The sequence below is a fragment of the Phoxinus phoxinus genome (genome assembly GCF_949152265.1).
Source record: "Phoxinus phoxinus genome assembly, chromosome: 10".
In the NCBI taxonomy this organism is placed as follows: Eukaryota; Metazoa; Chordata; class Actinopteri; order Cypriniformes; family Leuciscidae; genus Phoxinus; species Phoxinus phoxinus.
In genome coordinates this window covers 19,861,090-19,871,742 of record NC_136885.1, presented here as the reverse complement: position 1 = coordinate 19,871,742, position 10,653 = coordinate 19,861,090, and the positions used below count along the sequence as shown (strand labels likewise).

General features: G+C 39.3%; 1 long non-coding RNA gene across 1 annotated transcript; it reads left to right on the top strand.

Annotated features, from left to right (window-relative positions):
* Window positions 1-326: 326 nt before the first annotated feature.
* Window positions 327-9,703, top strand: LOC307005699. Its single transcript, XR_013799318.1, has 4 exons — window positions 327-409; window positions 3,756-3,805; window positions 4,866-4,954; window positions 9,265-9,703. It is a non-coding gene; the product is annotated as an uncharacterized lncRNA (long non-coding RNA).
* The last annotated feature ends 950 nt before the right edge of the window (window positions 9,704-10,653 follow it).

The following is a 10,653-nucleotide window of genomic DNA, read 5'->3' as shown; positions in this document are numbered from 1 at the left end:
ATTTTGTGTGCTTAGAGTATTGTTAAAATAATAGGATACAATGTATTCATTTTAAGTGTATAATTTGAAAAATGATAAATAATGAACACCAGAGGGTTTTATTTATAGCCAACAAGAAAAATATTAACATTAATGTTGCTTCCAGAATAAAATGGTATTATAAGTGTTTTCGACGTAATGATCAATGCACATTGCTGCAATATTTACTAAAAATGTCTGCATATACAGACACCATATACACCTGTATCCTCCTGACAGCGCTGGTTTGTTTGTAACTAATGAGAGCTCCATGAACCACGTGACCGTGTGTCGACGACGCCGGCGAGGTCAAAGCATGTTTTTCCAATGGCTCTGACTTCAACTGAGGCGCTACAAGAGATCTGTTATGCCCCATTAGTGCTCCTAAACGGTACGTGTTTGAATTTTGTATTAAAACTTACAACATTTGAAAGCTGAGACTTTGTTTCATACCAAAAGCAGGGATGACAATTTGGCGTGAGATTTACTTGGGCAGAGTGAGCCTGAAAGCGTGTCTCTCGCCAAATGCGTGAGAGTTGGGAATCTTAATCTTGCATTTTGTGATAAAGGTCGCTGGGTCGAGCAGCTAAATGGATGGCTTAATGTAAACAAATTGCTCCTCTGAACCAGCAACCTTTATTTAAAAATGTTTTTTATCGTAGCCTAGGTTATTAATTGATAACAATCACGTGGGCGTCTCTGCTAAAGAAAAAAATAGCAGTTATGCTATTTTGATTTTAGCTAAAGACTAGGCATGCAGCGAAAAATACATTCTTTGTAGGCTAATGGGGACAAGGACATCAAATCGCCAATAAAGTAATAATGTAGCCTACTGTTAATGGCTCATGGCTGGATAAGAACGGCAAATAAATTCACCAGTGGCAAAAACTTGGTATGAACCCTAGTTTTAGGCTAACTACGGTTAATGAACGCCAGATGGCAGCAAATATCAAGTTTTGTATGGACCGCGAAGCTGAGCTGCATCAAAAGAAAATCTACTCCTGGTGCACCAGTTACTTTCGTTAAGGAAAAAATGTAACAAGTTGAAAGAAACAAGTTATGTTTCTTACATAATAAATAACATACCGTCAAAACATACAATTATATCAATACATTTTGTTCACGTCGGTGTCACTGCATACAGTTGAGATGTTCCCCGGGTGATTTGTGTTTGAGTGCCGATTTGTGTTGTTTACTGTCCTGTGTTTGCTTGACACAAAGTTTGTTCAGATGTTCCCTGGGAAGCTGTTTCATTCTCTGTGTCCACAATGCAGCTCCGCGGCAGTTTATCAATGGTCGTGTAAATACAGAATCTCTTTTTACAAAATCAGTCATCAACATAATTGGCGTTATTGCGTTTGCCCTTCATCTCTCAAGAGATAGCCTGACTCATTTCATAACATTTTCATATCCCCCACTCAACTCGCCAGCTGTTTGGGAGCACCTGAACCACTCCTCTCTCTGTCTCTACCCTGTAATTTGGAAGCAAGAGAGAAAGATAAACATGTCTTTGAGTGATAGAGGAGAATGTCAAGAATGCTGGTTTAGAAGGTGTTGCTGTTTGTTCACTTGCTACTGTCTGAGTTCTGCTTGGCCTCCAACGATGCCGCCGCCGACAACCCCGAGCCCTGCAGCCTTCACGTCTATTACCTTTCTAGGGCATTGTTTTCAAAATGGAGCGAGCCTGTGGGTGTATACAGAGGAGATTAAAAACTGTAATTTCTACAATTAAAATTACAACATTGTATAATTAAGTTATTGTGCTCACTCCTGTTTAAAGTCACCATGAAATCAAAATGCACAATTCTTATTTTTTATGGAATATTGTATTTATTATAAATGATTTATCTGTGCACATCATCATCAAAAAAATTCTTATTTATTCATGTGCCCTGTGCCCTCGTAATTTTTAATAAAAAAAATGTTTCCTTTGAATGAATGAATGAATGAGGCATTTATATAGAGCTTTCATATGTAGCCTACTACTGTACACCCAAAGCGCTTTACAACCATGTCAGGGGATCATGATTGTAAACATCTCTGTAAACACCTTTGACATCTCAGATGATGTGTTTACTGGCCAGAGGGCGGGACAATCTGTCAATCTTATGAGATTGCACAACCTCACGGCAATTCATTTGAATTTTACGAGGTGGCTTACGAATTCATACGACCTTACTCGTATGAATTTGTATGATTCTTGCTACATCGTACATATTTTACGAGTTGCACAATTCATATGAATTCGTACAAATTACCTACCCGTGTCACATTTTACTCACTAATACGAATTTGTACGAATTGGTGGTGAGATAGCGTTGGATTGCAGCCAGGGCTGGTTCACACAGAGCGCGTTTTTGCTGTTTAAAATGTGAGATGCAGGTCATTGGAATGAAAAAAAGCTCAAGGTCTATGTGTTTTTTAAAAGTTGAACGTCTTTTAACTTTAACGCAGCGTTCTTAGACACTGCTAAACAGTGAGATCTGAGCGCAATGGTTTAAGACGTCCGTCTAGCTTGCTTTTACATTGAAAAACAACGGAAAATTATGCAGTGTAGTGCAAAAACGCTTTCTGTGGAACGGCCCCATTTTCAGTGTTTGTTCTGGAAATATTTTTTCCTTTACTTTTTTATATTTTTTTAAAAAAAAATCTTTGTTTCATAAGCCATTAAGGATTCAGATTCTGCTGCTGTGTGAACGTAATATTATTCAAATAATTTAAGAAAGAAAGGATGCTAGATAAACACCTATTAATTAAATAAAAATTCTTTCAAAAAACTATGTTTGAAGAGTTGTTTTTATTACTAGGGCTGAAAAGTAGAATAATCAATCGAATACTACTGTGGAATTGGTACTTCAAGCTTCAATTGCTCTGATGGTTGGAAAATGCCTTATTAAATATAAATATGGTTACCATATTAAATTTGTCAAATTGCAATGAAATGATAACTTAAATATATAATAAAGTATAAATGCAATATGTCTATTTATGTGAATGCTAATTAATATTAATATGTAATGCTAATTAATAAAAAAATATATTTTGTCTAATCCTACCAAATTGGCATGTTAAATTACCAGCCCCAATTTGTATCTTCCTAATAGTTTTTCTTCCTTTAAACTTGACTCTGCTCTGGTCCATCATTTGACAGGTGTTTGACTAGCTATGTCTGGCTGAACCCAGATCAAGTGCCAAACAGACACACTCAAACACAGTGTTTCTAACATGCATCTGTTCATAGCTCGCCTTTTGGCCTCAAAACAGGTGTTATGTCCAAGGGAGCAGGCCATGCCATGTGCCTGTTGAGTAAAGACAACACAGGCTTGTCTGCCCTGAGGCTGTGCCACACACACAGGGAGACATCACAGCCACACAGAAGATTAATACACAAAAGCACCAGGACTTACTACACCACCTGCCCCAAACACATACAGAGCATGATGGGTAGATTAACAAAGACGCCACGCAGAAGCTGAGTGTCAGCGACAGTCGGAGAGAAAGACAGTCTCAGGGAACATTCACAAAGACCACGCTCGTTTCGAAAGTGAGATGCCACGCTGTCGAATGGAAAAGAACGCTGAGTCTCAACAGAAAGTTGTGCTTCCTGTAAAGGCGCCGTCATATTTAACGTTGCTCGACTCGTTTTCACTGGCATTTCAATAGACCCCAGAGGAAACTAGCCATGCAAGTGTTTTGTGAGTGTTCCTACTCAAATCTGTTTGCTTTTCTTTTTTCAGAAAGATATTCAACACCAACAACAATGGCTGTTTACTTCAGCCAGTGGACGGTAAGATTAGATTACCCATGGCCAGGACAGAGGAAAAATTATATTTACTCACACTTCAACAGTGAAATGGAAGAGCTCTGTATAAATGGAGAACAGTTCAAACACACAACCAAACAAAAGCTTTGTTTAACAGGAACATTTGATTATATCTTAATCTTTTTATGGATTTTTTCCATGCGTTTACCCGCCCGGTCATCCTGACCCGCTGTCACAAATCTATCCTTGCGGAAGGGTGTTGAGTGGCTTTGAGACTTCACTGATAATACAGTTATTTTTGAGGAAGCAGCGCACGACCCAGAAATCCTCCAATCAACACAACACATTGCAGACAGCAGACAGTCTGTTAGCGCATGCAGCAAGGATTTAGAAGATGGAGCTTGTCGTGATGGGTGATTCAGAAACATGCTTTGTGAAGCTTCGAAACATTTGTGAATCATTTGTTTCGAACCACACGATTTCAAAAAACGCGGCTTCGTTACGTCATAACTTTTTCGATGGTTCAGTGGACACATTTGTATAGGCTAATAAAAAGGAAGAGTTTTAGTTAATAGTCTCTTATTGGCTTGATTTACCAAGCTCTCTATAAAACAAGCCCCACAATAAAAAAGTGCACATTACAGACACTTAATTTTTAATGTTAGGCTATGATTCGTTAATTGATTCAATGTTTAGAAATGTTTGTTTCTCCCATCACTACTTTTAACATTTAGCTGCAATTATGGAAGTTGCAATAATCTTTTCTTCCCTGTTGTATCATATTCAGGTGAAAATGTTTGGATCATTGTTTGGAACATTGTGGTTTGTTTGTAGAGTGAAACTGTCAGGATCCGTAAGTAAAAGGGGAGGGTTTTAAGGCACTATTCTCTGTTTGGGAACAATATTTATTCGGGGAAAAAAAAGCTAAACAAATCAAATTTAATTGAAAATGTTTCTTTTCAGTTTTGTACATCTAAGATTGCAGTGAATATTAATTATATATATATTCATAATATAAACTGAAAAGCCATTTCATTTTGCATAACTGTTGCTTATGATATCACACTGTTTGTCTTTGTTTCAGCACGGGGTCCATTGCAAGGAGATCGTAATATTCGAGGGTCTTCAAGTTTTAAATCTCATGAGAAAGAAAACAGACACACATTCATAAAGGTGAGATTGACTAAGATAAGTAGGCTGTGTACAAAAATATGTATAGATGCCACATTTAACCACTTCAGACACGTTGGCGCGCGCTCCATCTTAGAACGGTCAGCGTGTCGTCACTCACAGTAAGAATCAATGATGACACAACATTGTGTTGCTTCTGGTTGTGAAACCGCCAAGGTTTAAAGGCCGACTAGTGCCTTGAAATGCGCAACATTATTCCATGTCTTCCACTGAAACAGGAAGACAGGGCAGGACATCAGCTCCTCTCCCTTTTTTAAAATAGCCAATAGTGTTTTGTTTATACTACAGCTCGGCTTGAGCCGTTGAGCTCGGTAAAGCCGTAGTTTCCTCCTAATCTCACACTGTTTCTCTTCTTAAACTCCTCAATATCGCTGTAAAATATAGCATTCTGTGCAGAATTCAAATGGGTCCGATTCCTTTTCTGGTATGCGCCGACTCGCACATATGATCCGCTCTGTGCTATCGTATCTCTGGAACGGACTGTGTTCGTTGCGGCGGTTCACGTGACACTAACTTGAAACCAGACTCCATTTTGAACAATTGACCGATTTCAGTCACATCTTCAGTGGCTATAATGTAGGAGGCAGGATGCTTCAGATTCTAGAGAGCATTTGATTGGACAGAAAATCTTATGAGAAGCTGAAGTGCAGAGTGATATCATCAAAATCATTTATCCATATTGGCGGAAGTGAGAGACTGTAAGTTTTAAATGCTTATATCTTCTAAATGTGATTTTTGTCATTGTTTTGGAGCACACATTTTCATAATAAAAGCCAAAAAACTCGAAGAAATGCTATAACCTTTCACAGGTGAGAATGTGTTGGCTTTTGTTTTTATATTAGCCTAATTAACTCAATATTACAGGTTTTTACCATGGTACCTTTGAACATTTTTACTTTTACTATGGTAACTTTTAAATGTTGTGTTAGCTGACGCCTTTGTTTTGTTGTATTGTGTTAATTTAGCAAAATCATTTGCTGAAGTCTATTGCAGATATAGATATTCATACATGTGTCTAACTACGATTGCAGACGCTCAGTCAACTTGCTTTCGAATGTTCACGGACATTTGACCAGCTTTGATATGGCAGACGGCTTGTGTATAGTTGCCCATAGAAACAGCCACTAAGGAGGCATGCATCTATAGCCCCATTCACACAGCACTTTGAACCCGGCAAATTGCCGGCAAATTGCCGGAACGCCTTCTGTGTGAACGCAAACACGACCCGGGTTTAATGCCGGGATCGATGCCGGGTTGGGGACCTAGTAACATTGCCGTGTTCAGACCCGGAACGCGCGCTGTGTGAACAAAAGCCAGGACAAATGCCGTAAGGGGTGTGTCGTAGTGATGATGCACGAGCCTTCGCAATGTGGTAGTTATCGTGCGACTCTGTTACTCTGTTAGAAGAAAGTTTGTGTTCGTCATCGATACAAGAAAGAACGAAAAGATGTCTGCAAACTGGACTGAAGCAGAGACCCGAGAGCTCCTTGCAATCCGCGCCGAAGCTGAGATCGTTCGTTCGCCACCTTATACGTCACATCATAACGTCACGCGTCTATCCGGGACATACCCGGGTTGTGTGTGAACGCGCTCTCTGATTCCGGCAAATCACTGGCAGTGTGAATGAACCATTTTCAAACGAACCCGGGTCAAATCCCGGGTCACTTTATCCGTGTATTTTCCGGAATCTCTGTGTGAAAGGGGCTTATGAGTATGTAAACATCTGGTAAATCCAGAAGATGCGTCTAATCCAAAGTGAATTATATAGTAAGGTCTGAAATGACACAGTATGTGTTCTTGAAACATGATTTTATCAGAAACATCTACATTCTGAAGGATAATCTGTTCCCACCCATCCAAATAGCCAACAGTCACACACAAGCTTGTTTGGGTTTTGTTATGGGTTGTCTCTGTTTTTGCTCTTAAACAAGTGAGTCCTTCTTATCTAATCACAAAAAAAAGATAACCAGAAAACTCTCCTATTTCTGTTGTATTTCTCTCACCTGTGCCACCCCCCTTCAATGGCTACCATCACTTCACCCCTCTTTCAACTCAAAGCACTGTTCACTATAAGCTCTCAGCTGTTCTGATCCCCCCGAGTATGTGTGGTCTTATCTTAACAGCTTCTGACCCAGAGTCCTGCTCGCGTTTACTCCTATCAGCCCATTCCTCTCCCATTCACTTATGGAGACAATGCACATCCACCATCCCACTCCTCCGTGCAGGAATATGAATTTTGCAACACCTTGGTATTAAATATTTACTTCGGACAGTGTCCAGAGGAATGTGAACATAAGCCATGCACATACCTGCAGTTATTTATTAAGTCTCGTGTATCAGTCCAGATCCCTGCAGTTGGTCAGAGCAGCCCGAACAGACACGCATGAGTTAGGGTTATTAGAGTGGGTGAACTCTCTAGAAAGACAGGAATGGATTATTTATGGCTGGTCAGTGCTGATGGTATGATAGTTCTTCTCCAGCTTTAGCGATGTGTTGAATGGAATAATATATATATTTTACTTTGGGCAAAGTTCTCCCACTTTTCTCTACCCTCATTCCTTTCAGAGTTCAGGCATGCTGCGTGTGTAAGTGGGAGAGCCTCATAATGGGTGGATGCAGTGGTGAAGAATTGTACATGAAATGTGTGTGTGACAGTGTATTTCTCTTGCAAGATTATCTCTCTTACTGCTAACTCTCATTCCAAGTTAAGAAAGCTACCTTTGGGCATGAATTAGGACATAGGCCCGGTTTCACAGACAGATCTTAGATTAAGCCAGGATTAGGCTTGAACCTTAGTTTAATTAGGGCGTTTAAGTAGCTTTTATAAGCATGCAAGTTGCTTTCAGTTAAAAAAAGCTCAAACATGCATTTTAGTCCGGGACTAGCTTAATTCAATTAAAATTTATTTGTATAGCGCTTTTCACAATACATATTGTTTCAAAGCAGCTTTACAGACAATGCATTCAGAAATGTACATAGAAAAATACAGTTAGTTAATCATGTATTTATTTAGGGCATAACATATCGCCGGCGTTGGGTCATCTCTTCACAGGCGTTGGGGCATCTGAAGTCTCAATGAGAGGCTGGATACATAACTGGAGCTGACGAACTCTGTTTGAGTTATTATCCACAAAAAAGGCAGATGGGAAATAATTAGCGTAGCTGCTGTTCATAATATGAATGCATTTGATCTGATATAAATGTAGTATAAAAGGTATGAGATGCATTATGTGAATGCTTGGCTAAAGAGATGCGTCTTTAATCTAGTTTTAAACTGGAAGAGCAAGTCTGAGCCTCGGACAATATCAGGAAGGCTATTCCAGAGTTTAGGAGCTAGATGTGAAAACGCCCTCCCTCCTTTAGTTGACTTGGACCTAGGTACGACCAGAAGCCTCGAATTTAGCGATCTTAACGAGCGCGATGGATTGTTAAATACACAGGAGCTAAACCATTTAGGGCTTTATAGGTCAGTAGCAATACTTTGTAATTGATACGGAACTTAATAGGTAACCAGTGTAGAGATGATAAAATTGGTGTTATATGATCATATTTTCTTGACCTAGTAAGAACTCTAGCAGCTGCATTTTGGACTAACTGCTTAAGCCTTGTCTATTAAACCGCGGGATAGGATAGTAGGGGAGACTGCTACCCGAGTGATCCCTATACCAAAGGCTCATTGCTATTCCTACCTCCAGTCATATTCATACTTGCCGCCTGGCTTGCTGTTTCGCTGATTAATCAGGTATAGCTTTCATTATGAATATAAAGTAAAGTAGTAAGTAAAGATTTACAGTAAAGACCTTTACACTGGTATATATATATATATATTTCATATAAATGCTCAAAATGCTTTTGAACGGTCTATGCATCAACAAATCTTGAAAAATCTATTTGGTTTCCTCAAAGATACTGAGGAGCACAACAGTATTCGACATTAATATTGAGCACCAAATTAGTATTTCTGAAGGATCATGTGACACTAGAGACTGGAGTAATAATGCTGAAAATACTGTTTTGCCATCACAGGAATAAATTACATTTTAAAACATATTAAAATAGAAAATGTATTTTAATATAATAATATTTCACAACATTACTGTTTTTACTGTATTTTTGATCAAATAAATGCAGCCTTGAGAATAAAAGACTACTTTCAAAAACAACAACATAAAAAATCTTGCTAAACCCCAAACTTTCGAATGGTACTGTATGGTAGGCCTCAGTAATAGTCTTTTCAATGAATTTCTCTCAATCATCCCATTTCTCAATCTATTTCCTGTTATTTCTTACAGTCTGTATGCAGTTCATGCAGTTGAGCTGTATCAGAACTGGGAGAGAGAGAGCTGGTGAGCTGGAGAGAGAGTTACCAGGTCTGAGATCTTTTATCTTCCAGTCTTAGAGCTTGTCCATCAGGTAGTGCGGAGCCACCGTGAGACATTGAGACCACTGTCTACAGAACACTGACTGTCCCCGTGCCTTTGAAGGAGAAAGCTCAGGAGAGAGCTCACATGGAATGCTAATGCTACAGTCAAAGTCAGGACAGTGAAATTTTGGGACAGTGTTCCAGAAAGGAGACATTGTGTCATTGCTCTGAGATCCATTAGCATGCCAGGCTGTATTGCATTCCCTATCGTCGTCTTTTCAAAGGGACAGAAGAGACTTTGAAACCTGTGAAATGAAAGTGAGGTGTCTGCTACACTACAGGTTAATTAGGAAAATGACTAACAGCAGAAATGGAAATATGTGAGTTTAAAGTATACTTGTATAATTTCTGCGAAACCGTGTTAGAGAATATAACTTTGCATCTCACTTTGTCTCGTTCAGAAAGTCATCTGCATACTCAGAAGCAGATGAAAGTCCTGAACCTGCTTTAAGGCTGCGCAAATGTAACAGACAGACATTTAGTGTTACATTATGCGTTTGCCTGAGGCTCTTCTCCTCTACAGTAATGGGGAGTCGTGCTTCCCTCTCTTTTGATATATGAATGACCCTCTTTTTCATTTTTCATCACAACCGTGGTGCTTCTGTTACAGCTGTGTCTCATGTCTGGCTGTGTTTTAAATCTGTAGCACAGCACACACAGCATTTCATGAATAACAATGCACTGCTACTATTCCTTGCCCTATGGGAGTAATGGTTGGGTGAGTACAAAGACTCTTGCCCATTAAAGTGGCCTGCAACCTGCAAGCATAACTGCCACTCTGCTCTTGCAGCCTGATTTAAAAAAAAAAAAAAATGCAATAGCATGTTTTATTCCGTTTGTTGACCCATTGTTTCATTTCCAGCCCTGACTTTATTGCAGAATGAGTTTCTTTGGCTGTTCAGCATAGGTACGACTGTATGGTTAGTTTCTTAAGGTCACGAAATATGTACACTTGTTCCTTACCTCTATTAGCTTTAATGCTCAAGACCTTACAGCTGCCTTTAAACTACCATTTGAACTTTCTTTTAATGCTGTTCATTCTTTAATTTTCAGCAGCTTAAGTACACAAATATTGCCCTCTTTAGTGCCCTTCTGTGTGTTGTGTCCTGCATTGTACAGCCTAAGTAGTCCAGTTCTGACCTGAATTAAATACCCTTTCTTTCCTTCCACCTTTTCTTCTGACCCTTCTCCCCAATTTCTCCAACCAAGAGGCAAAACGTGTGCTGGAGGAGTGTAATCTGCTCTTCTGCTATCCTTT